The sequence below is a fragment of the Anomaloglossus baeobatrachus genome, unplaced genomic scaffold (assembly GCF_048569485.1).
Source record: "Anomaloglossus baeobatrachus isolate aAnoBae1 unplaced genomic scaffold, aAnoBae1.hap1 Scaffold_428, whole genome shotgun sequence".
NCBI lineage: Eukaryota > Metazoa > Chordata > Amphibia > Anura > Aromobatidae > Anomaloglossus > Anomaloglossus baeobatrachus.
In genome coordinates this window covers 52,262-76,871 of record NW_027443615.1, presented here as the reverse complement: position 1 = coordinate 76,871, position 24,610 = coordinate 52,262, and the positions used below count along the sequence as shown (strand labels likewise).

At 47.5% G+C, this 24,610-nt stretch overlaps 1 pseudogene; it reads right to left on the bottom strand.

Moving 5' to 3' along the window:
• Positions 1-1,178: 1,178 nt before the first annotated feature.
• The window catches only part of LOC142279230 (uncharacterized), a 37,008-nt pseudogene continuing 13,576 nt past the window's right edge, over positions 1,179-24,610 (bottom strand).

Here is a 24,610-nt window from a genome sequence, read left to right as displayed (position 1 = left end):
GCACCTGTCTAAGGTGATGCTAGGTCCTATCCTCCTTTTTTATGCTCTATTTATAAGACCGAAATACCCAATCAGTGACTTCCAATGGGGTTCAGGTCAAGTCCCGGTCCCGAACTGAACTTTATCTAAAATCAGTCTGAAAAAGCCGAACCCGAAATTCAACACAGTTACGCTCATCTCTATTTGTGGGAAGTCCCATCAAAAAAATAACCACTTGGATATCAGACATAAAATCCTTTTGTTTTTTTTATAACAACAATTATCCTTTGTAAAGGGATCGTTTTGATAACATAAAGGGCCCAATTTATGCGGGGACCACTCTTGATTGATGAAGTGGTGTATGTCTCTTCATGAATCCGGAGCATTTCATGAGTGGCATGTGCCTCTTTCTGCAATGCAAGAAATATTACTCCCATCAGGGACTGGAGTGAGATCTCTGGCATAGGAAATGCCACAGCTGTTCATGAATCAAAGGAGCTGGGCTGGCACGTCGCCGTTCCACCCACCCAAGCTCTTCCAATTTTGTTATGAAAATGCTAAAGCCAACAAAATTTAGCACAACTATGAATTGATCCAAATTTTTGTGACTTTTCAAAGTGTCACTTTTTGTGCCACTATTTGGCATAAAAGCTTTGATAAACTGGGTCCAGAGTGTCTTAACAGCTTCCACATATCTAGGATTCAGTTCTCCCCTGTCATGGCTGGTGATAGAAGCTATACCAGCAGTATAGTTCAATACAAAGGGAAGGGGAAAGGAATGCCCTATCACTAGGGAAAGGGGGAAGTGGTGACCCCTCACAATAACCTGCAGCTCACCCTCACTGCTCTCATTAATCCTGTACAGATTTTGCACCTGTTGCTGAGCAGGAATACTTCACCCTAGGCAAACCCTGATCTGGGCCCTAAGTAAGGATGGCGGTTATGAGCTTTTTGTCAACACCACTAATTTTAAGGGAGAAAAAAGGAAACAATACAGGGGGAACACAAATTCTACCACCTGAGCCCAGGTACATAGCAAAAGTCAAACTTTTCTTAGGAGCAGCTACCACAGAAGTATCGACCGCTGCAGACTACAGCCAGGAGCAACTATAAACCACACCCAAAGCACCCCAGAATGGGGTTTATAAAGGAAGTCAAAGGCTGACAACTGAGAGGAAAAACCTGACAGGTGTTCAGGGTCATAGAGTTCGCTGCTGCAGAAACAGAGAACTGTCAGATAGCAACACATGCTGTTAATCTTTGGGAATTTCTAACACTCACTGCCACTGGATTGTCCGCCGGCCATTACACCTCTGTGACATCCCCTCACTATTTTTGTGCGAAATACCTACAGCTCTGCCTCAAGTCCAGGGGTTCTGAGGCAAAATCATCACATCTAAGCAATAGTGGGCAACCTGAGATTAGTGAATTATCTAAATATAATCCAGCATCAAAACATTTTACAAATGTTCCTAAAGGCTCTCGAAATACCCAACTTACTAGCAAAGTTCGGCCTTCTAGTTTGTAGGATCTCAGAGTGTAGAGCGGGATACCACAAATCTCTGCAGCTGCTCTAAACACGAGACATTTCTCTGTCAACTAATCCAGCGTGGTCACTTACTTTAAGCTTATAGTGAACTGCTTAAGAAGGATGCCGTAGAGCTGGGGTTGTAGAGCTCACTCTTTCACTGCCGGTGATAGCTGAGGTGTTATGATCCGGAACCATGGAAGACCACCACAAATCATTGGTAGAAGGTGACAAGAGCATTGGCAACTAATCTGGCCGCCATCCCCTTACTAACCATCACAACTAGAAGTAGCCGAGGGGTGAACTAACATCCTGTGCACCGCGAACCCAGCCGGAGAACTAACTATCCTAAGAGAAGGAAAGATGAATAACTCTCTGCCTCAGAAAATAGACAAGAATAGCAAGTCCCCCACATTCAAAGACTGCGATGATATAGGAAAAACACAATACACAGATAAATGACAGGATTAGCAAAAGGTGAGGCCCCCACTGACTAAAATAGGAAAGGACAGGAAAGGGACTGATGGTGGCCAGAGAAAAACCCTGCAAAATACCAAATTCCTGACAGTACAAAAAGGCCCTCAGACCACACGATCTGAACTCCGTCCTATACCAGGTTCCCTTGTCATACCAATGAACAGAAAACAAGAATCATAACAAATTCAACAAGCCACAAACACATGGACCCAAAGGAGCTATACTCCAAACAGAACTGCAGGGAGTTCCCCAGCCAAGCAACTGAGGGGGAAAATCCCTGCATGCAAATAAACTGAAAACAACCACAGTAAATGACAAACCCAGACAAGAGCAAAAGAACCAGGCAATAAATAAAGAGCAAGCACTTATCTGGGGTAGATGTGGTGTGGAGCAGAATGAAGCAGGCTGGAGATACAAAGAACTGACATCCGGCACAGCCTGCAATCAGACCAGGATTTAAATAAGCAGAGAGTTAGCAAAGGGAACACCCATTGCACAACACACCTGGTCCAAGTCCAAACCATTCCTGGCCACCAGAGGTAGCAGGCAGGCCTCCCAGCAGCCAAAACATAACTAACATTCACAACACTGAGGATTGTGGCATCTCACAACCTGTAAGTTCCTTTTGGGGGACATTAGGGACACTTCCAAAAGTTTTGGTACTGTATTATATTTAGAAAATTCACTAATCTGCGGCTCTCCATTGCTTTAGTAAATAAAAAAGGCAGCCACAGATTTGTGATAATCACTATTTAAAGAGAAAAACATCATTGCACTAGAAATTGGGAGATATTACCCTACTAACAGTGTCAGCAGCAGATCCATCCAATAAGTGTGTCATGACCACATTTTTACAATTTTTTTCCCTATTTTCCTCCTTTAAAACCTAGGTGTGTCTTATCGTCCAAAAAATAAAATAAGTTTAAAAAGAAAGAAAATGATTCTTTCCCTCACCAATTCTTACTTGAGCAATTGTAGCTGATTTTTGGATAAAACCCTTTGAATTATAATACATCATGATGGCTTCTCCCGTGTGACTCATCTGACAACAGGACCTGATTAATGATAAAAAGATATTTGCCAAATTCTGAAAGCGAGAATGGCTGCTCTGTTCTGTTTGTGTTCTGATGGTTGGCAAGACTTGCTTTACTAGTTAAACATTTCACAACATAAAAAAGGTTCCTTCCCTGTGCGGCTTCTTCACATGTTTAACAAGATCTGATTTCTGAGAAATACATTTTCCACATTCAGAACATAAAAATGGTTTATTTTGTGTGATTTTTTTTGATGGTAAACAAGACCTGATTTCCTAGTAAAAAATTTACCACATTCTGGGCATGAAATGGCTTGTCCCCTGTGTGAGATCTTTGATGCCTAACAAGATCTGATTTCCTAATAAAACATTTCCCACATTCTGAACATGAAAATGGCTTCTCCCTTCCGTGAGATCTTTGATGCAAAAAAAGGTCTGATTTCTGAATAAAACATTTCCCACACTCTGAACATGAAAATGGCTTCACACCTGTGTGAATTTTTTGATGTCTAACAAGGTCTGATTTCTGAATAAAACATTTTCCACACTCTGAACATGAATATGGCTTCTCCCCTGTGTGAGATCTTTGATGCACAACAAGTTCTGATTTCCAAATAAAACATTTTTCACATTCTGAACATGAAAATGGTTTCTCCCCTGTGTGATTTTTCTGATGTCTAACAAGATGTGATTTCCAAATAAAACATTTCCCACATTCTGAACATGAAAATGGCATCTCCCCTGTGTGATTTTTCTGATGTCTAACAAGGTCTGATTTCTGAATAAAACATTTCCCACACTCTAAGCATGAAAATGGATTCTTCCTAGAGTTAATTTTTTGATGGTTAGAAAGGGTTATTCTCCGAGTAAAACATTTTTCCCCTTCTGAGCTTGAAAATGGCTTTTTCCCTGTATGAGTTTTTTGATGTTTAAAAAGATCTGATTTCTGAATAAAACATTTCCCACATTTTGAACACAAATATGGCTTCTCCCCTGTGTGAATTCTGTAATGTATACCAAGATCTGATTTCTGAGTAAAACATTTACTGCATTCTGAGCATGAAAATGGCTTCTCCACAGTGTGAGTTTTTTGATGATCAAAATTTTGGACTTGTATGAAAAGATAAGATGATAGAGCTTTCCTAGGAAGGACTGGAGGTATATCTGGGACAGCAGCATGCTCTTCATATGTATCATGTGTGATACTTTGATTGTCTGTTTTAAATTCTGAAGATATTAGATTTCCATCTGAACTCCCGATACAGTCATCTGCTAAAAATAAACACAATGTTATTATTTAATGATATTATTTTGAAAGTACATTTATTTTTTTAAACCATAAAATTAGAAATTAAATTAAGGAAAAAAATATTCTGAATCTGTTTTCCAATTTCGAGATCTAAAGCCCGCTATACACGCTTCAATATATCTCACAATCCGTCATTGGGGTCAAGTTGTAAGTGACGCACATCCGGCACCGTTTGTGAGGTATCTGCGTGTGACATCTACGTGCAATCAGGATTGAACGCAAAACCGTTGATCGCAAACACATCGTGTCTTTGTCTAGAATTGAGCGTTTTGTTGCACGAACCTAGTCAATTGTAACGTGTGACATCCCTCATACGATTTTGGTGTCTGATGCTATGTGCGCAGGTGTGCGCTCTGCACCGCAGCTTAAAAAATGTCCGCTTCAGAGCGCAGCTGAAAAGCTGCGTTCTGAAGCGCCTCACAATGTCTGTCATTCAGTAATCTCTGTCGGTCGGTCACTATCTCTGTCCCTCACTCTCTGTCCATGTCAGTCTATCCCTCTCCCCCCCTCTCTCATACTCACTGATCCCCGATCCCCGGCGCGGCGCTGCACAGCATTCACACTGCTCCGGCGGCTTTTACTATTTTGAAAAAGCCGGCCGCCCATTAAACAATCTCGTATTCCCTGCTTTCCCCGCCCACCGGCGCCTATGATTGGTTACAGTGAGACACGCCCCCACGCTGAGTGACAGGTGTCACACTGCACCCAATCACAGCAGCCGGTGGGCGTGTCTATACTGTGCAGTGAAGTAAATAATTAAATAATTTAAAAAAACGGCGTGCGGCCCCCCCCAATTTTAAAACCAGCCAGATAAAGCCATACGGCTGAAGGATGGTATTCTCAGGATGGGGAGCTCCACGTTATGGGGAGCCCCACAGCCTAACAATATCAGCCAGCAGCCGCCCAGAATTGCCGCATACATTAGATGCGACAGTTCTGGGACTGTACCCGGCTCTTCCCGATTTGCCCTGGTGCGTTTGCAAATCGGGGTAATAAGGAGTTATTGGCAGCCCATAGCTGCCAATAAGTCCTAGATTAATCATGTCAGGCGTCTATGAGATACCTTCCATGATTAATCTGTAAATTACAGTAAATAAACACACACACCCGAAAAAATCCTTTATTAGAAATAAAAAACACAAACATATACCCTGGTTAACCACTTTAATCAGGCAAAAAAAGCCCTCCATGTCCGGCGTAATCCAGGATGCTCCAGCGTCGCTTCCAGCGCTGCTGCATGGAGGTGACCGGAGCTGCAGCAGATACAGCCGCTCCTGTCACCTCCACACAGCAACTGAAGACAGCCGCGCGATCAGCTGAGCTGCCACTGAGGTTACCCGCTGTCACTGTTACCTCAGTGACAGCTCAGCTGATCGCGCGGCTGTCTTCAGTTGCTGTGTGGAGGTGACAGGAGCGGCTGTGTCTGCTGCAGCTACGGTCACCTCCATGCAGCAGCGCTGGAAGCGACGCTGGAGCATCCTGGATTACGCCGGACATGGAGGGCTTTTTTGGCCTGATTAAAGTGGTTAACCAGGGTATATGTTTGTGTTTTTTATTTCTAATAAATGATTTTTTCAAGTGTGTGTGTTTATTAACTGTAACTTACAGATTAATCATGGAAGGTATCTCGTGGAGACGCCTGACATGATTAATCTAGGATTTAGTGGCAGCTATGGGCTGCCATTAACTCCTTATTACCCCGATTTGCCAAAGCACCAGGGCAAATCGGGAAGAGCCGGGTACAGTCCCAGAACTGTCGCATCTAATGTATGCGGCAATTCTGGGTGGCTGCTGACTGATATTGTTAGGCTGGGGGGCTCCCCATAACGTGGAGCTCCCCATCCTGAGAATACCAGCCTTCAGCCGTATGGCTTTATCTGGCTGGTTTTAAAATTGGGGGGGACCGCACGCCGTTTTTTTTAATTATTTAATTATTTATTTCACTGCACAGTATAGACACGCCCACCGGCGGCTGTGATTGGGTGCAGTGTGACACCTGTCACTCAGAGTGGGGGCGTGTCTCACTGTAACCAATCATAGGCGCCGGTGGGCGGGGAAAGCAGGGAATACGAGATTGTTTAATGGGCGGCCGGCTTTTTCAAAATAGTAAAAGCCGCCGGAGCAGTGTGAATGCCGTGCAGCGCCGGGGATCGGGGATCGGTGAGTATATAAGAGAGGGCTGCTCAATTCAGTTACTCAGGAGTTTAGCGGTCACCGGTGAGCCATTCACAGGTGACCGCTAATCAGGGCGCGACACAGACAGAGCCGCAGCATGACCATGAAGTCGGGTGAGGTTCACCCGAGTTCATTCTGACAGTGCGGCTCTGTCTGTGTCTGCTGTCATCTGCCATTCAGCTCTGCTACATGGCTGTCTGTGTCTGCTGTCAGCGGCCATGTAGCAGAGCTGAATGGCAGATGACATAGTAAAAACGCATCCCTACACATTACACACGCTTGGCAAGTCAATAAATAAAAAAAAAAAAGGGTGCCCAATGCACACGTCACAGAACACATGATATAAAGGATCGCACACAAAATTGATCAATTTAACATAGACTACTAACGCTCGTGTGACAGCAAATGAACGACCTACGTGCAATCTCATAAGATCCCGTATGCAACCTGGGCGTGTCACATCGCAAATGCGATTGTACAACTAATTGCAACGTGTAAAGCTGGCTTAAAGGGAACCTGTCATCAGAAATTTCGCCCAAAAGCTAAAAGATTCCCCCTCTGCAGCTCCTGGGCTGCATTTTAGGAAGGTCCCTGTTATTATTGTGCCCCATGTGAGACCAAAATAAAGCCTTTATAAAGTGCTACCTTTTTGTATGCAGCTTCTGTAAATGGGACACGGGGGCGGGCTTTCTGCCGTCCGTTATTCTGCCTCCTGGTCCTGTATGCCGCCCCCATCGCTCCTTTCCATATCTGATGCACCGCCCACTGCTCCAGCCATCCCCGCGCATGCCCAGTGCCAGTCTCACAGGACTGAGCAGTGTGACCGCTGGTGACATGTGCGCAGGCAAGTGATTATGGGCGGGGCTGTGATTGTTATCAGCAAGTACCCGCCCATAATCTCGTGAGCGCGCAAACCTCTCCAGCGGTCACACTGAGCTCAGTGTAGATGCTAGACTGTATGGGCTGCTTCCAGGGATGACGTCCCTTTGTCACGTGATAGTATTTTGAACACGCCCCTATCACGTGACAAAGGGACGTCATCCCTGGAAGCAGCCCATACAGTCTAGCACTACCCTGAGCACAGTGTGACCGCTGGTGAGGTTTGCGCGCTCACGAGATTATGGGCGGGTACTTGCTGATAACAGTCACAGCTCCGCCCATAATCACTTGCCTGCGCACACGTCACCAGCGGTCACACTGCTCAGTCCTGTGAGACTGGCACTGGGCATGCGCGGGGATGGCTGGAGCAGTGGGCGGTGCATCAGATATGGAAAGGAGCGATGGGGGCGGCATACAGGACCAGGAGGCAGAATAACGGACGGCAGAAAGCCCGCCCCCGTGTCCCATTTACAGAAGCTGCATACAAAAAGGTAGCACTTTATAAAGGCTTTATTTTGGTCTCACATGGGGCACAATAATAACAGGGACCTTCCTAAAATGCAGCCCAGGAGCTGCAGAGGGGGAATCATTTAGGTTTTGGGCGAAATTTCTGATGACAGGTTCCCTTTAAGAGTTACATCTTTGTTAATTCAGACCTCCCATTCCTGTCTGCAAGATATGTCTCCGATAGCACCAGTTCTCTGAAATGTGCTATAATAAATAATCTAAGTGATTGTCAAAATGTGACTGCAGGATAACAAGGTACAGAGGGCTCCTATACTGTCCCTCATACTAGAAGACCCTAGGCTATCCCTAACCTCTGGATTATCCCTGAAGGTGGAGATGCAAGAGTCTTGTGCCTTACTATTCTCCTGATCAGATCTAATCTGTTATCCCCCTAGGGAAGGAAGAGGCAGGAGTATGATGGAAACACAGATTAAAACAGATGGAAAAAACTAAATTCAGACATACTGCAAACTCACAGAAAAAAAGAGTAAGAGACTAAGGAGAAAAGCAAGAGCAGGAAGGCAGCAACAAAAAGACAGCAAACGTTAACGCCACAACTGCTCACAGAAATAATTCACACCAACCACCAGTTAGTTTGTATCACAACACTTCACCACACCTGTATAGGTAAACTATAGCTGGCATTAATGGCATATACAGTAAAGAAGCAAATGACACTGGCTCCCCTACAGCATGTGATCAAAGACATTAACAAGCAGCCCAGGAGAGAATAACCTTGCTAGACTAAATAGACTCAGTGTGTTGATCACAGACATCAAAGAAGTTAACAAGCAGAGTGCCAGAATCTGTAGTTTCTACAGATCCTGATGCCGCCATGACAGTTGACGATGCCTGCAAAAATCTCCTTGTGATATTGATCCACAACATAGACTATTTCAAAGAGATTATTTTTTGAAGGTGAAAATAAAATAGTTAAAGCCACATGTTATTGACTCGCCCACCCCAGGGCTATGGGACACCCGGTGCCGGGCCGGACTAGTCTGGGGGTAGTCAGTGGTGGCGGGCCCGACTCCGTGACCCTGGTGGGGTCAATTAATATGGCTTCAGTGGGGGTGATTAAAGTTTATAATATTCGTGACGCCACCTGTGGTTTGCGGCTATTAAGCCGCCGCTGCTGGATAAGGGCCTCCGGGGGTGATGGAACGGCAGCAATGGTGGTACTGCTCCCCACAGGTGGAGCTGGACCCCGGGGCATCGGTTGGTGCTTGTAAGTGTCGATGTAGTTGCGGTGTAGTGCGGGGCGGTGAAAGGACCGGACACAAACAACAGTCTCTTTACCTTTTCCTCTTTTACTGGATAAACGGTTAGTCCTGGGAGACCGTTACAGGTGGTAGAGGGCTCCGGTCGGCCTGGAAGTAACTGGGGTGCTCCTTTTGGCCAGCTGAGTATGAGGCCTACTACCTGTTCTTCCTTTGCTTTCATAGGACCTTGCACTCTTGATTAGCAATGGCCCTCTTGCTGCTGGGACCGTTGGCACGTCCCTCTTCCTGTGTGGTAGGCTGCGCAGGCCCTCTCTGGTGCTTCTCTGCTGGAGTCCACACCGGGCCCTGGTAATGCAGCTGTACCTTCAGGTTGCTTATGGACCAGGCGCTTGCAGATCTCCTGCCCTCCGGATTCGGCTACCAGGGAAGAGTTTTTACCCTGACAACCACAGACTTCGATGTCTGATTCTTCTTCTGTGCCTCTCTGCAAATCCTGCTTCACTGGGCCAAGCTATTCCAGCTCCAGGCCCCAGTCCACAGGACAGCACTACTCTGCGTCTTCACTCTCCAAACTTCCCTCACAGACTGAACACTAACTCCTCCCTCAGGTCAGGCTTGAGGAATGCTCCCTGGAACTCCAGGTTCAGAGCTCCCCCTGCTGGCCTGAGGGAGAAACTGCGCTGGATGTGGGTACCTAATGGCCAATGATTTCCCCAATTACCTCCAGGCTCAGTGTTAACCCTTTTGAGGGGGCAACACTGTTGTGGAAACCAGGTGCTGGGGCGCCACATTATAAAAATATATTATCTCCTATGTGACAATTCACCCGTGTCTACTCCATTCTGTAGTTCCTGATGCTGCGCGACTGATCAGGGAGGAGTAGTGAAAAAACACATCTTATATCATCAACTTTTCTTGAACGTTTATGGATTGTTGTAATTAATTTTATATTTTGAACATCCAAAGAGTATCAATACAGCAGCGATAGGGAACTTAGTAACTCTTCAGTATCCCGCAATCGACTCACAAGGTGTCGACTGGAGTTGTGATGACGCTGTCAAAAATTGACAGTTAAGTTTAAAAGGCTAAGAGCCACCTCTGTTAGAGACAGATGCTGGATATTTAATAGGGATGTCTGGGACTGTAACGCTGATAGCCTATCCTTACGCTTTGTAACCAAAGCAAGTAGCAGGGTCTTGCGGTCTGTGCAGATAAACATTAGGGCTCCAATTCATCAAGACTGTAGACTGAAAAATGACATGACGGACTGGAGTGAGATTTCTGGCATAGGGAACATCGTAGTTTTTTATGAAGTAGACAAGCGGTGGCATCACATCCTTCTTCTGGCCAACCTCTGCCAATTTTGGCAAAGCTGGTTAGAATTGGCGTGAACACCCACACACTAGCCTGTCTCCTCTTCAGCTTTGGACTCGTGCAATTAAGAAGAGACCTTTGGTCACATGATGTGATGTTGAAAAGGTTCTTAAGCAGTCCTATAATCGGCATATAAACACTGGGCCCTAGAAGAATGGGGGCCCTGTGCAATTGCCCAGTTTGCTCTCCCTTTCTCCTAACGTCAGTCCTACAAGCCAGCCTGTCTTCTGTTCTTTTAGACTCCTGCAATCAATTAAGAGACCTTTGGTTACATCATGTCACATGACTTTTTAAGTCATCAAATGTCCTTAAACAATCAACCTTAAGGCCACTTTACACACAGAGATAAATCTGTGGTAGATCTGTGGTAGATCTGTGGTAGATCTGTGGTTGCAGTTGTAATGGGATCAACAATTCAGACTGCATCATTAATGTAGAAATGGATTTGAATACTGTTTCAGCAATTGCCCACAAGGGGGCAGTGTCAGACTGTACAATCACAAACACAGAGGTGGGAAATCCCCTATTGCAGCTTGTGTGTGAAAACCAGGAAGAAAAAAAAGTGCGGGAAGGTTGTTCAGCTCCAGAGCTCAGCCAGAGGAGAGCTGCGTGTGGTCTCCCTGAACAAAGGGCTCTTTTGCCACCGGAGTCTTGGAGAAATCACCCTGTGGAAGTGGTTTCTGCCATTCCCGGTCTGCAGGACTTTGTTTTCACCAAGGATCTAACCGGACTGCAGAGCATCGCACCCAGAGTGCAAGTGCAGGGGCTGTGATCTCCCTTCTTCTGTTCGGCGTGCCCCGGGACTAAAAGACTGATTAGAATCCGTTACCAGCGGGGGAAGATCAAAGGAAAAGACCGAGGAGCTGCATCCCTTCAGCGCTGCACCGGGACCCATCATCGTGAGACCCCAGGCCTGCGACGTGGGAGCGGCATCTTCTTCCGGGATAGACTGGTACGTGATTGTAGGGAAAGTTAGGGAAAGTTGCCGCCATTTCTTTGTTGTTTTTTTCCTTTCTTCTTGCTGCGTACCCGGAAGGAGTGAAAATCCAGGGACTCCACTATACTCATGTGCGCAGATAGTTCGGTTGATTGTATTATAAATATGTTTCCTAGTAAAGAAATGTTACTACCGGTAATATCTGAGTATGGGGATTTTGTTGGAATAGAGCATACACACACACCCGCGGCCCTACCACCGGTCGCTTCATGTGGCGTAGTCGGCAGGATGTGTGACCAACAAAATCATCCCCCGGTAGTAACTTATAACCGGACAGCTCCCCCGCCATCTATTGTCAATCAGGTGAGGAAGTTTGACGGACGGAACTATCCTGTAACTGAATGGACTGAACAACTTAAGATAGTGGGGGAAATGTATAACACCGATCCTAAGACCTTAGCAGAAATGGCCATGCTAACATTAGAAGGGGAAGCGTGGACGACAGTCAGGCTGGAGACGGTTAGGGGCCAGCGTACGTTGGATGACTTGGTGCGGGTGCTGGAGAACACCTATGGGCCGACCACATATGCGGGAACATTGCGCTATATGTTCTTCCGGCGTACTCAACTCGAGTCGGAGGACATTCCTCAATATGCCAATGCCCTTCAAGTGCTACTAGAACAAGTCAGTAGAAACGAAGAACAGATAGCTAGTACGGGTACCCGTGACCTGGTGTTGAGAGATCAGTTCGTGACCGGATTGAGAGACCCGTACCTTAACCGCTCATTGCAAGATCTACTCCGGATAAATCCGGCCTTTACGTTCGCTGAGGCCAAACAAGAAGCTATAGAACGTTCAAGGGGACCTGTCGTGGAGACACAGACATATACCGTGGCTTGCAGGTCCATATCTGGTATCGGGACTCCGAACAGCGACACGGAAGAACTGAAGCAGATGGTGGCAGAGTTGCAGAAACAGGTGTTACAGCTCACCCTAGACCAACAGGCGGGCCGGCAAGCGAGACAACAACCCAGCCGGCCGATGGGAAGATGCTGGACATGCGGCGATCCCGCCATAGAGCCAACCGTTGCCCCCAGAACTTTCAAGCTCCTCCACAGTCCGATCTACCAGAACCAGCAAGTCATGTCCCACAACAGTGGCCGCCTTTAAACTAGACGCCCCTGCCAAAGAGGCTCACTCGGCAGGGGATGCCAAAGAGAGGGGTGTAGGGAAACAGAGCCAGCCACGGAACAAACTTGCATCAAATAGCCCCACCCTGGAAGTATTACTGGAAGGGATCGCCGTACAAGGGTTAATGGATACTGGGTCTCAGGTATCCACCATCTCCGAGCAGTTCTACGAAGAATGTCTAAAGCTGCGGGTTGCCTATGACCCTGATACCGCCATCAAGATCAAAGCAGCCAATAATCTACCCATTCCGGTGACGGGAGTTGCCTGGATGAACACCGAAATCTGTGGCCAAGATCTCGGGAAGAGAGGGATAATCGTGGTCAGGGAAGGCTTTGGATCAGAAACGCCCATGATTATTGGGATGAACATCTTGAAAGACCTGAATCTGGTGTTGTTTACCAAGAAGGGGCCCAAGTACTGGCAAGAAGTGACCGCACATAGGGCCACCCGCCGTGCCTTTCAGCAAGTGGTCCGGACCTGCAACCTCCAGCGAATGACAGAAGAACAACTGCCGCTGGCCACGGTCACCGTACCCCGCCATACTAGGATCACCTTACCAGCTGGGAAAGAGACAGTTATCTCACTACCCCTTAGCACCACGAGACAGCTTGAAGGCGTGGAGGTGCTGATTGAGCCGCGCTCCCCGAAGGAAGGGAAGCTGAATCCACTAGTCGCTCGAACTCTAGCAGTAGTGAGAAAGGGAAGAATTCCTGTCAGGCTGGGCAACACGGCTAACGTGAGCGTTGACCTAGAAGCCGAGACACAGCTCGCCCGAGTCTACGCTCTAACCGAAGAGGTGAACCCTATGAGCCCCCTCCAGTTTGTACCATCTACAGAGGGAGATTGGACAGTGACGGTCTCTGCCATGGCCGCTGTCGCGGGTGACACCAACGCGGGTCGAGAACTACGAGAGAAGTGTCAGTTGGACGTATCCCAATACTCCAAACAGGAGGTGTCCCAGGTGGAAGAGCTACTTCAAGAGTATCAGGCGTCCTTTGCCCGGCATGACACCGACTTTGGGTGCACCACCAGTGTCAAGCACGAAATCCCCACCGGTGACACTGCTCCTATCCGTGAAAGGTACCGCCAAATTCCTCCCCAGCAATACCAAGAAGTGAAAAATCTCCTGAATTCCATGTTACACGCGGGAGTGGTACGAGAAAGCCAGAGCCCCTGGGCGGCACCGGTAGTGTTAGTCAAGAAGAAGGACGGATCCCTGAGATTCTGTGTGGACTACCGCCGTTTGAATGCTTGCACCATCCGGGACTCGTACCCTTTGCTAAGGATCGAAGAATCCCTGACAGCCCTGAAGAAAGCCAAATACTTCTCTTCGTTGGATCTGGCCAGCGGATATTGGCAGGTACCTATGCATGAGAAAGATAGAGAGAAGACTGCTTTCATCTTACCCATGGGCCTGTACGAGTTCGACCGGATGCCCTTTGGTCTGAACAACGCGCCGGGGACTTTCCAGCGGCTGATGGAGCGCTGCTTGGGAGACTTCAACTTCGACTTCACTCTCATCTACCTGGACGACATTGTAGTCTATTCGGCCACATTTGAAGAACACCTGCAGCAGCTGGGCCGTGTGTTCAGTAGGTTGAGAGAACATGGCCTGAAGTTGAAACCCAGCAAGTGCCGTCTTCTGCAGCCCGAGATCAATTACCTGGGCCACCGGATCTCGGCCGAAGGTGTCCAGCCATCTTCAGAGAAGATAGCCGCCGTACGGGATTGGCCGCAGCCCACAAACGTCAAGGAGGTCAGGGCTTTCCTGGGGTTGGCCGGCTACTACCGCCGGTTCGTCAAAAACTTCGCCCGACTTGCTGCACCCTTGCATGACCTGCTTCGAGGGACCACCAACAGCCCCAGAGGACGACCCATCAGCTGGGGACCCAGCCAGGAAGAGTCCTTCCAAGCCCTAAAGGGTGTCTTAACGTCTCCCCCCATCCTGGCATATGCTGACTACAACCTGCCCTTTCAACTACACACCGATGCCAGTCTACAGGGTCTAGGGGCAGTACTCTCACAGGTACAAGAAGGCAAGGAACGGGTCATAGCCTATGCCAGTCGGTCCCTACATGAGGGCGAGAAGAACCCCACCAATTATAGCTCGTTCCGGCTGGAGCTGTTGGCCCTAACGTGGGCTATGGCGGAGAAATTTGCAGGGTACCTCACGGGGACCGAAGTACTAGTCCTGACCGATAACAACCCGTTGGCCCACTTAGAAAATGCGAAGCTCGGAGTCATGGAGCAGCGTTGGATGGCTCGGCTCTCCAAGTTCAATTACAAGATCAAATATAGGGCTGGAGCTGAGAATCAAAATGCGGACAGCCTGTCTAGAGTGTCATGCCCCTTACTCAACCGAGACCGGGATGAAGAATTAGAAGGGGACGAGACGCCTGACTTTGCAAAGCTCGCCCAACAGATGGTGGATTACCGCCAGTTCGTTGTGGGCGAAGCTGGAACTCCAGTGGGAGTCGCCTTGCCACCCCAGGAGTGGTGCAGGATCCAGGACCAGAACCCTGAATGGGCTCTACTCAAACAATGGGTGAAGTGGCAGCAGAAGCCTCCCGCCGATATACGGGCACGACTGTCTACCGGGACCTTGACCCTGCTCAGTCAGTGGGACCGGCTGATTCTGAGAGAAGGAGTGCTATACCGGAAGGTTCTCTTGTCGCACATGCTGGAGGAATGCACACAAGTTGTGGTGCCTGATCAATTGGCCCGTGAGATGGTGGCCCAAGCCCACAAAAGGAATGGACACTTCGGAATAGACAAGACCTTTCGGTGGATTCAACAGTCCATCTATTGTCCGGGGCTCCGCAAGCTGGTTGAAGACGTCTGCCAGACCTGTCGCACCTGCGAACTACACAAGTCCCCTGAGCAGCGTGCACCTGTTCAGACAATTAAAACATCCAGGCCCCTTGAGCTGTTGATGGTGGACTATCTGCTGATTGGGACGGCGAGCAGTGGCTATCAGTACTGTCTAGTCATGGTGGATCACTTCACAAAATTCGCTGTCGCTGTCGCTACCAAAGACCAGACGGCTGAATCGGCTGCTCGGGCCATCTGTCGACAGTTCATCCACGTCTACGGGTGCCCGGAGAGGTTGCACTCTGACGAGGGGGCTTGTTTCGAAGGCCGAGTCATCGAAGAGCTGCATCGGATGTATGGGATCCAGAAGTCGAGGACCACTCCTTACCACCCACAAGGGAACGGTGCATGTGAACGCTTCAACCGGACCCTACTCCAGCTGATCCGCACCTTGGCCGATGATAAGAAAGACCAATGGCCCCAATTCCTTCCTGATCTAGTATGGGCCTACAACAACCAGGTCCACTCTGTGACTGGCTACACCCCACACACCCTTCTCTTTGGCCGCCCCGGAAAAGGGGTCCATGACCTGAACCTATTCCGCCCTGGAGATGATGTCTGCCATAACTACCCCTCCTGGCTAAATGCTCACCGACAGAAGATGGAGACTGTACACCGGCTGGTGAGCCAACAAATCCGGGGCCAGATACATGCTGACCCACTCCCCGTGCAAGAGCAGCCCTTGAAGTTGGGACAGCTAGTCCTGCTCCGTATCAAGAAGCCCCAAGGGAAACTTCGAGCCAAGTGGGAGACTGAAGTCTACCGGGTAATCGAACGCCCCTACCCCAACGGGCATGTATACCGAGTGCGGGGTGAAGACAGTCGCAGCATCCGCACTGTGCACCGAAATATGTTGCGTCCCTGCCGATCCCAGCCTGACTCCCCTACCACAGTACCCGGAGGGGGTGACGCTACCAACACGACTGACGTCACGGACGTTTCCCAGCATAGTGATCACGTTGACTCTGAGATCGGTGACCCACCTACACAACCCAGTTCTTCCCCCGGAGTGCTGACTGAAGTGGGGCGTAAAGACAGTGACAGGGAGGGGAACAACCGACCCTTGAAACGCACTGACCGCACCACTGCTGGGATCCCGCCCGGGCGGTCTTACAGGGACCAGTATGTATGGCCCACTTCTCAACCAACCCCGGTGACATCTGCAGTCATCGCTGCCTGGGAACCGACGGTAGTTGACAGGGACTGCCAACCTTTAAGTGGGGGGGTATGTAATGGGATCAACAATTCAGACTGCATCATTAATGTAGAAATGGATTTGAATACTGTTTCAGCAATTGCCCACAAGGGAGCAGTGTCAGACTGTACAATCACAAACACAGAGGTGGGAAATCCCCTATTGCAGCTTGTGTGTGAAAACCAGGAAGAAAAAAAAGTGCGGGAAGGTTGTTCAGCTCCAGAGCTCAGCCAGAGGAGAGCTGCGTGTGGTCTCCCTGAACAGAGGGCTCTTTTGCCACCGGAGTCTTGGAGAAATCACCCTGTGGAAGTGGTTTCTGCCATTCCCGGTCTGCAGGACTTTGTTTTCACCAAGGATCTAACCAGACTGCAGAGCATCGCACCCAGAGTGCAAGTGCAGGGGCTGTGATCTCCCTTCTTCTGTTCGGCGTGCCCCGGGACTAAAAGACTGATTAGAATCCGTTACCAGCGGGGGAAGATCAAAGGAAAAGACCGAGGAGCTACATCCCTTCAGCGCTGCACCGGGACCCATCATCGTGAGACCCCAGGCCTGCGACGTGGGAGCGGCATCTTCTTCCGGGATAGACTGGTACGTGATTGTAGGGAAAGTTAGGGAAAGTTGCCGCCATTTCTTTGTTGTTTTTTTCCTTTCTTCTTGCTGCGTACCCGGAAGGAGTGAAAATCCAGGGACTCCACTATACTCATGTGCGCAGATAGTTCGGTTGATTGTATTATAAATATGTTTCCTAGTAAAGAAATGTTACTACCGGTAAAATCTGAGTATGGGGATTTTGTTGGAATAGAGCATACACACACACCCGCGGCCCTACCACCGGTCGCTTCACAGTGAAATTGTGGACAATCAGTGCCAGGTTTCTGGCTGTGTACAAATGGAACAATATGTCCATGATTTCATGATCTGCCAAAGATTTATCTCTGTGTGTAAAGTGGCCTTTAGAATACAATTGATGGGGTAACTAAGAGAATGGGGTTCTTGAGAAATTGCGCAGTTAGACTCCTCCCAACGCTGGCCCTGACTGTAACTAGGGCTTATTTTTGGAGTAGGGCTTATATTTCAAACATTCTCTAAAAATCCCATAAAATCATGCTAGAGCTTATTTTCTGGGAAATGGGATTCATGAACCCTCTGCAGGTCTTTGAGTTGCCTTCATAACGACATAGAGAAGGCACTAGAAACAAACAGCAGAAGAAGCAGAAGCAAAGAAAATACAGCTGAAAAAAACAGAGCAGAAAGTCTAAAAATGTAAACACAAAATTAGTGCAGAAAGTACATGAGTAGATATCTCTTACTGGATAGAGCGGGAGGAAATACATCCTGAGGAACATCGGGATCTTCTTGTTTACAGTCCTGTGGGAGAAGAGGACGGGGACATCTCTCTGGTGTTGTCCTCTTACTGGATAGACCTGGAGGAGACACATACAGGGACTGAATTCATCCCTTACATACAGATTATAGGCCGTGTGTATTTAGTCCTGTCTATTACCTGGTGATGTGAGGGGCTGGGGAACCTCCATCATGACCTCCTTGTACAGATCTTTGTGTCCTTCTAAATACTCCCACTCCTCCATGGAGAAATAGACGGTGACGTCCTGACACCTTATAGGAACCTGACACATACAATGATACCGTCACCCCCGATCCCTTCATAGCGTTACTGTATAATGTCCCAGCATTCCCAGCAGTGTCACCTCTCCAGTCAGCAGCTCAATCATCTTGTAAGTGAGTTCTAGGATCTTCTGGTCATTGATGTCCTCATGTATCGGGGGGTGAGGTGGAGGCCCCGTGATTGGGCTCAGGGGTCTTCCCCATCCCTCAGACACAGGGGCCTGACAGCGCTCACTAGAGGTCTTCTTCACTACTGTGTAATCCTGGTTATGGAGAGACACAGTAATAAATCTCACTACAGACATTTCCAGAGTCCTCACCTCTCCAGTTCTGTCTCTTATTCCGATAGATACAGTGGGGAAAAAAAGTATTTAGTCAGCCACCAATTGTGCAGGTTCTCCCACTTAAAAAGATGAGAGGCCTGTAATTGACATCAAAGGTGTCCACAACCATGAGAGACAAAATAAGATAACAAATCCAGAAAATCACCTTCTCTGATTTTTTTTTTTTTTTAAATTGTGGTGGAAAATGAGTATTTAGTCATTTACAACATGCCTGATTTCTGGATCTCGCAGACCTGTAACTTCTTCTTTAAGTGGCTCCTCTGTCCTCCACTCATTACCTGTAGTAATGGCACCTGTTTGAACTTTTCAGTTTAAACGACACCTGTCCACAACCTCAGTCACACTCCAAACTCCACTAATGTAAAGACCAAAGATCTGTCGAAGGACACCAGAAACAAAATTGTAGCCCAGCACCAGGCCAGGAAGGCTGAATCTACAATAGGCAAGCAGCTTGGTGTAATGAAATCAGCTGTGCAAGCAATAATAAGAAAATGAAAGACTTACAAGACCACTGATAATCTCCCTCGATCTGGGGCTCCACACAAGATCTCCGCCCGTGGGGTCAAAATGATTACAAGAACAGTGAGCAAAAATCCCAGAACTACATGGGGGTACCTAGTGAATGACCAGCATAGAGCTGGGACCACCGTAACAAAGGCTACCATCAGTAACACACTACGCCAGCAGGGACTCATCCTGCAATGCCAGACGTGTCCCCCTGCTTAAGCCAGTACATGTACGGGCCCGTCTGAAGTTTGCTAGAGAGCATTTGGATTATCGAGAAGAGTATTGGGAGAATGTCATATGGTCTGATGAAACCAAAGTAGAACTGTTTGGTAGGAACACAACTCATCATGTTTGGAGGAGATAGAATGCTGAGTTGCATCCAAAAAACACCATACCTACTGTGAAGCATGGGGGTGTCAACATCATACTTTAAGGCTGTTTCTCTGCAAAGGGACCAGGACGACTGATCCGTGTATGTAAAAGAATGAATGGGGCCATGTATTGTGAGATTTTGAGTGCAAACCTCCTTCTATCAGCAAGGGTATTGAAGATGAAACGTGGCTGGGTCTTTTAGCATGATACTTATCCCAAGCACACCGCCAGGGCAACAAAGGAGTGGCTTTGTAAGAAGCATATGAAGGTCCTATAGTGGCCTAGCCAGTCACCAGATCTCAACCCCATAGAAATCCTTTGGAGGGAGTTGAAAGTCCATGTTGCCCAGCGACAGGACAAGCATCACTGCTCCAGAGGAGATCTGCATGGAAGAATCGGCCAACATACCACCAACAGTGTGTGCTAACCTTGTGAAAAGAAAAAGGTTTTGGTAACGTGTTAGCCAGTTGAAAAATGATTGATTGCTCTCAGTGAGAGAAACAAAATTAAAATTTTGTAGTTCTGATACCTTTTAATGGCTAACTAAAATAAAAATAAAATATGATGTTATAAAGCTGAAGATCTTTTAGTTTCAAAGTTCTGCTTTATAACATCATATTTTATTTTTATTTTAGTTAGCCATTAAAAGGTATCAGAACTACAAAATTTTAATTTTGTTTCTCTCACTGAGAGCAATCAACCTTGTGAAGACTTACAGAAAATGTTTGACCTCTGTCATTGCCAACAAAGGATATATAACAAAATATTGAGATTAACTTTTGGTATTGACCAAATACTTATTTTCCACAATAATTTGCAAATAAAATCTTGCCAAATCAGACATAGTGATTTTCTGGATTTGTTTTCTCATTTTGTCTCTCATAGTTGTGGTCACCTATGATGCCAATTACAGGCAAATCTCATCTTTATAAGGGGGTGAACTTGCACAATTGGTGGCTGACTAAATACTTTTTTCCCCACTGTAATAATGATGTAATGTGACGTCATCAGAATCTCTCACCTCTCCAGTTCTGTCCATCTGTTATTCCCATAGATAAGAATGATGTAATGTGACGTCATCAGAATCTCTCACCTCTCCAGTAAGCCGGAAGAGGATCTCTAGGGTGAGGTGTAATATCCTCTCCGCCATCTTGTCCCTGTCCATATCCATCCTTCACGGGGCAATCAGGAGAATTCTCTTCTATAGAAGATCTCCACTGAGAGGATCCGATATTATAAGGACCTGAATGGGAAGGAAATGAGCCGATATGTAAAATACTGCAGATAATAAGGGAGATAAGATATCACTTGGGTAGTGAAAAAAAATTTCATCATGAAATGTGCTATGTAAGTAGTAAAACCGACCGATAAAAGTAGCACATCATTTTTATAGCAATATAAATACAATGAAAAGTGATGAATTATCCGTATTGCACCTAGAATGCTATCAATGAAAATGTCGGCTCATCAAGAAAAACAAGTCCTCACTCAACTCCATTAACGCAAAAAGAATGATACCAGTGTCAGAAAATGGAGACTCAAACTGTTTTTTTTTTTACAAAAGTGATTTTTATTCACCACTAGAGATGAGTGAACCTGAAGTTCAGTGTTCAGTACGAACTCAGACTTTTCCAATAAGGTGCGGAGATCGGATGCTTTGCGTATGCAAACCACTCTCGTCAGCATCGCTGTGCTCGGGTACGCTCGGTGCTCAGCCCGATGTGAGGCGTCAGCAGGGTTTGATCGGCTCGCACTGGGGGTAACAACAGCGTGATCGGATGTAGTGTGCACTCACTATGTTTTCACCATTTCACTGTACTTTAAATTGTTACTTTATTTCCAGCACATTTTATGGTAAAATGAAAAACTATGAGTCATCTTTAAAAAAATCCTGCATATGGCTTGTGGGCAGAAAAATAAAAGAGCAGCACAGCAACAAACAAACATGTAGCAACGGAGAGGACGGCACAGATGGTTTATTACTGCCTCTGCCTTCTCTGTCACTGTATATATGGCTCTGCGGTGCAATGCAGCTAGAACAGCGATGAACCTGACACCGACAGAGATCTCTGTGTGAGAGCCCATCCACCATTGCTACTTGCCAACTGTAAGGCTATGTGCGCACTTACCGGATTTTGCCGCGGATTTTCCGCGGATTTGCTGCATGTTTCGCTGCAGAAAATGTTCATAACATCTCTGCAGTGAATCACCAGCAAATCCTATGGAGAAAAAAAATCCTGTGTGCACTGGGCGGAATTTGACAGCTGCATGTTTTGCTGCGGGAATTCCGCAGCAAAAACAAGTGCATGTCACTTCTTTTCCGCACGTCGCTGCGGGATTTCACTCCATTGACTCCAATGTTAATCGTGAAATCCCGCAGGGAATAACGCAGGCAGCAAATTCTGTGCGGTTCACTGCGTTTTCCTGCGTTATTCCCTGCGGTATTTCGCGGTTTACCTCCGGTAATGTACATCGCTTGTCTGCGGTTTGCAGGGAAGTGATGTCATTACAGGAAGAGGAAGCCGTGCAGAGTAAACACACACACAGATCACACACACACAGACATCACAGACACATAGAACACATAGACACAGACACATAGAACACACATAGAAAGAAAACGGAAATATAGGAAAAAAAGAACGTGGGCTCCGCTGTATATTTACCTTACCAGCCGAGGTAAGCACACAGCGGCAGCCCGGTATCCTCAGGCTGGGGAGGGAGAGGGGCAGGGTTAATGTCCCCCGCCTCACTCCCCCTCCGGCAGCCGAGAATATCAGCCGCAGCTGCCCCGGCACTGTCGCATGCATTATGCGGCAGCACCGGGAGTGTCCTCGGCTCTTCCTGCCGCCGTGTAGCAGTGGCGGTCAGGGTAATATAACAAGGGGTTAATCGTGGTGGATTACCGCCATTAACCCCAGGCTTGATCATGGCAGCGTCTATGAGACAGCTGACATGATCAACCCGTAAGTAAAGTGAATAAAACACACACACAGAAAAATCCTTTATTTTAAATAAAACCAACAAGCCTCGTTCACCCTTTTATTAACCCCTCCCACACCAAAGCTCCGGCGTAATCCACACAGCTCCAGCATAATCCACAGGGTCCTGCACTGCTGACATCCAGCCGCGATGTGTCACAGACACAGCGCTGAATGAATGCAGCACACAGCAGAGGTAATTACCGGTCATTTCCCACGGCCGGTAATGTGAACTCACTGCCGACCGTGGGAAATGCAGCGATTTGTCCTCTATCTATCCCTCTATCTGTCTGTCTATCTATCTATCTATTCTTCTGTCTATCTATCTACTATCTCAGAATTAAATGACTTTTTTTTTTTTTTTCAATGTGCTTTATTGCATTGAATGCAATAAAGCACATCCCAACCCGCACGCGGCAAAACCGCGGCAAACCGCATGCGGTTTTCGGGTGCGGTTTCCCGCGGTTTTTTACCGCGGGTGCGGTAATCTTTGAGAGCATGCGGAATTTTCTCAAGGAAATTTCATTTCCCAGTGCGCACAGAGCCTAAGGCTATGTGTCCACGGGAGAAAGTACCTGCGGATTTTTCTGCATCAAAATCCGCAGCTTTCCCCCGGAATCCGCACCTTAGCATAGGTGCGGATTTGACGCGGATTTCGTTGCGGATTTTGATGCGGATTTTGATGCGGATTTTGTCCATTGTACTCTATTGTGTTTCTGAATAAAGCTTGGTCTGTTTTGAAGGAAAAAAAAAGGCTCTTTATGTCATTTCCTGTCCCAACCCTCCTTTCTTCTCCCATTTTGTAATAAAGGGGCAGAAATGTTTAAAGGGAACCTGTCGCCACTTTTTTTGTAAAAAGCTGCGGCCAACACCACTGTGCTCTTATATACAGCATTTTAACAGGCTGTATATAATAACCCAGTGGTGGTGGCCACAGCTCACAGCCAAAAAATGTGGTGCCATGTTCCCTTTCACTGTTATTTTTAAAAAAAAAAAAAAAATGTGCTCCGCTGTATTTTCACTGTCCAGCCCGATGCAAGCAAGCAACTGAGGGCTGTGCTTCTCAGCGGGATAAGGCTGAAGCATTCTCTGCCCCTCCCGCTGAGAAAAACAGTCCTCAGCTGCCCCTGAAAATGGCGGCTCCGTTGTGAAGCGCCATTCACAGGTGCTGTACCGAGGCTCATCCAGCTGCCCTGATGCATTGGCTGGCTGGATAATATAACGGAGTTAATGCCAGTTTTCTGCAAACTGGCACTAAGCCCGAGGTTCATAATGTCATGCCAGTGTAGACACGGCCATTATGAACCTCCGTTTGGTACTAAAGAAAAGAAAACACTTTTTGAAAAATTTTATTTGAAAGAAAAACACACACACATCCCTGATTGCCATCTTTATTACTCCCAAGCCTCAGAGGTTAATCCAGGACAATTGTAATCACTGGTTTGCTCTCTGCCGGCTGCTGTGAGCGGCAGAACTCACTGGCCGGGTCAGCTCAGTTCATAACTGAGCCCGGGTCACAGCGTCAGCCGGTCACAGCAGCCGTCAGTGTATTAAATACTGCACAACTCTCTTCCGGCAGCTGGGAACGTCTGACGTCAGAGCCCTGGTCAGCTGACTTAATTCGCGAGCGCGGGCGGGTCAGCTGACTGCACACCGATCAGCTGATGTGCCGGGCTCCGATGTGCACTCATGTGACCCGGGCACGGACGTCAGCCGGTACCAGCAGCTGGAAGAGAGCTTTGCAGCATCTCGAACACTGACGGCTGCTGGGACCGGCTGACGTCCGTGCCCGGGTCACATGAGTGCACATCGTCAGCTGACCCGCCTGCGCTCGCGAATTAAGTCAGCTGACCAGGGCTCTGATATCAGACGTTCCCAGCTGCCGGAAAAGAGCTGTGCAGCATTTAATAATACACTGACGGCTGCTGTCACCGGCTGACGTCAGTGCCCGGGTCAGCCGGGTGCACATCGGAGCCCGGCTCGGAGTTGTCATGGATTATCGTCGGGGATTCAGGGAGTAATAAAGATGGCAACCAGGGATGTGTGTGTGTTTTTCTTTCAAATAAAATTTTTTAAAAAAGTGTTTTCTTTTCTTTAGTACC